The sequence below is a fragment of the Callorhinus ursinus genome, unplaced genomic scaffold (assembly GCF_003265705.2).
Source record: "Callorhinus ursinus isolate GAN/ISIS: 27379988/994484 unplaced genomic scaffold, GSC_fseal_2.0 scaffold3, whole genome shotgun sequence".
Classification (NCBI taxonomy): domain Eukaryota; kingdom Metazoa; phylum Chordata; class Mammalia; order Carnivora; family Otariidae; genus Callorhinus; species Callorhinus ursinus.
In genome coordinates, this window is record NW_027397065.1 from 37,780,731 (window position 1) to 37,783,767 (window position 3,037).

The following is a 3,037-nucleotide window of genomic DNA, read 5'->3' on the forward strand; positions in this document are numbered from 1 at the left end:
CCACACCGACCACAGCTCTGTTGGCTGAAGAAATGACCTTCTTTGAGCCTGAGGACAGCTTCACTCGGGTCTTCTTGGTCTCTGGGTTGTGGGAGATTACAGTGGCATAGTTTCCGGAGGCTCGGGCCAACTTGCCCCCGTCACCAGGCTTCTCTTCCAGACAGCACACGATAGTGCCCTCGGGCATAGTGCCCACCGGGAGCACATTGCCTATGTTGAGCTGGGCCTTCTTGCCGCAGTACACGAACTGGCTGGTGTGGATGCCCTCGGCGGCAATGAACAGCTCCGTTCACTTCTTAAACCGGTACGGATCCCGGAAGATGACCTTGGCGAGGGGTGCACTGTGGCCCGGGTCGTGGATGATGTCCTTCACAATGCCCTTGATGTAGCCGTGCTGCTCGGCGAAGTCCACCGTGCGCAGACACGCGGCGCCCCTGCGGTGCTTCACGTGCATGCAGAATATCGAGCCGGCGCCCTTTCTCTGCCCACGGATGATACGGCCCATGGCGGAAAAATTACTTTTTTAAAATAGGTAATTTTACATAATGTAAGGTTCTAGCACTAAATTGAAGAAGTTACCTCAAAACTTCTGACTGACTCCTCTGGGTTTCAGTCTTACTTGTCTGCTCTTGTACAGCTAGCCTACTACTCAGATGATGACAGGTTTACACACATTTCTTAACAGGTTATTGGCTATATTGGGAGGAACACACAAGGCTCTCCCATTCCAATTTCTTTTGGGCATATCCAGCCTCTCTCCCTACTCCGACTGAGGTCAGATAAAACTTGCTCACACCAGCATGCTCGATGCATTAGCTCATCAAATATTTTTGCTCTGTAAACCAATCCCCCTGCTTTGGGGAGCACAGTGCTTTATACAAGAAAATCGATGTTCTTCTAAACCAAAGTTGCCAAATATGCTACTAACCTTGAGTAAATTTACTTTCAGCAGCGAATCTCTTTCCTCATTTGTGACCAGCACCTTCCTTCTGAAGCTGGGGAAAACACCTTTATTGTAAATGCTTCACAGGCACTTTATTTATAACACCTGGAGATTCTAGTCAATTAGCTACACACTGAAAGCAATGCACATCAGGTGTATTTTATAACTTTATGTGCAGTGCCATGATGAAAAGTACATATATTTTTTTCCAGCTGAGGGGAGCAAAACTGAAGGCTTACAGAGAGAAAAGAGAAAGGAAGGAGACAAAAGCATTGTTTTTGATGGTTCCACTATCCTGTTGATAAGTAATAGAGAAAGTTACCTCAAAAGCTGCAATTCTTCCCCTACCCCATGATTGGAATGGAAACTAGTGGAACACTCTGCTTCATTTCAACCTAATGTTCCAGAGGATTTTAGGAAAAGGTATAATACACATTCTTATTTAAAGAATTTTTAAAGGCATGAAATATAATCTCTGAATTAACTTCAAAGGAACTGAATCCTGATACAGATAAGAGGCGCTTAGCTTCAGCAGTCAAGTGGCCCTTTGAAGACCTTCAATTGTATTTCATATGATGTACCCACCTCTTTCCTACTTGGGGAAATAAAAAAAGGGACAAAGATGAATGTTTTTTACCTGCATTAGATATAAGAACTAAGAGGGAAGCTAAAGTATTCATGAGGATAATAAACTATTGTTTGTGGCTAGCAAAACTTACTCAAATATCAAAGGACTCAATGAGAAAAAAGAGTGGAGAGGGGGTGTGTATTATCAAACATTTTACTATTTTATCTCCATTACTCTGATCTCAGACTATTTTTCCCCTCCTTTTAAATAAAAATCCAGCATCACTACTAAGCATTTAAAAAATTGCTTTGTTGATTTTATCTTATTAGAGAACAAATATACTTTCCAATCCCTGTGATACTTAAACTACAATTTTTTTTTCTTTTTACGTATTTTCAGATCCTATAACTGAAATTATAAAGGCTTATGCAAACAAAATGGGAGAAGAGTTGTTTTGTAGTTTGTAGGCCACACACAATGCACTGATTGTGCTACTTTATGCAATAAAGTTATTTTATCTCAAAATACTACCTTCAATGCAGCTGGAATTTAAGAATTTTCCTCATTTCCAAAATAATTGAATCAAATGGGAAAAAAATGCATCTATATCTGTCCTTTAATTAAAAGCACAATCAGGAACACAACTGCTGACTATCACCTATGAATTAAAATGCTAATTCTTTCAAAAGAAGAATTTTTTTGATGTCCCCCTTTGAAATATAAGAAATATACAACAAAGAAAGGAGGAAAAAAATGCCATAGGAAGTCAAACACACATTTGCAAAGCTAATTGAGCAAATTCGCCACCATTTGACATTTTGTTAAAAGAGAAGCAGTCTTGCAGCTGGATAAAAGAACAATGCAAACAAAGACAGAAAAATACACAGTCTAAATTGATCTGTTGAACCCCAAAGCACTAAGATAGCCTTGTATGAAGTGTGAAATTGAACCATGAGTAACAGAAAAAAATTTTGTCCTAATTCTTCCCAGGATCAGAGGGAACTGTAGGTGATCTCTCCCTCTTCTTTTGTTTTCCTTTGTAAGAAACTCACCTATTCGAAGGACAAGAGTCTTAAATCTCTAAACCCTCTTCAGGGTTAACAAATTAAATATACAAATGAGGATTAAGATTTCCCATCAGGAACGTTGTAAAGGAAATTTATGAATGGTGGGGCAGGGGCCTGGGAGCAGGGGTCCTGAGAGAGCCTAAGAGCAAGGTTGGAAGTAATTACCTTTTCAGACCATAATTAAGGCAGTATACTAATTTGCTAGACTTGGCTTACTTTTGAATCTAATACTTTTGCCAAAATTTCACTTTTGAAGGGAAAAGTGAAAATCAGATTCATATTTTGTGTTTCATAATAATAACTGAGGCTGTACATCATCTCTCCACAGCCAGCTTTCCACTGAACCCATTACTGTAATGAAAATGCTGTGATTAACATCTGGGATCCTATTGGCATGGACCACACAGTGTGTTAGGAATGCCAGATCCACATGGAAAGTAAAAAACTTCTTGTAAGCTC

At 39.9% G+C, this 3,037-nt stretch overlaps 1 pseudogene; it reads right to left on the reverse strand.

The window, feature by feature from the left end:
- The window catches only part of LOC112820385 (large ribosomal subunit protein uL2-like), a 12,265-nt pseudogene extending 11,760 nt beyond the window's left edge, over window positions 1–505 (reverse strand).
- Between the last annotated feature and the right edge of the window lie 2,532 nt (window positions 506–3,037).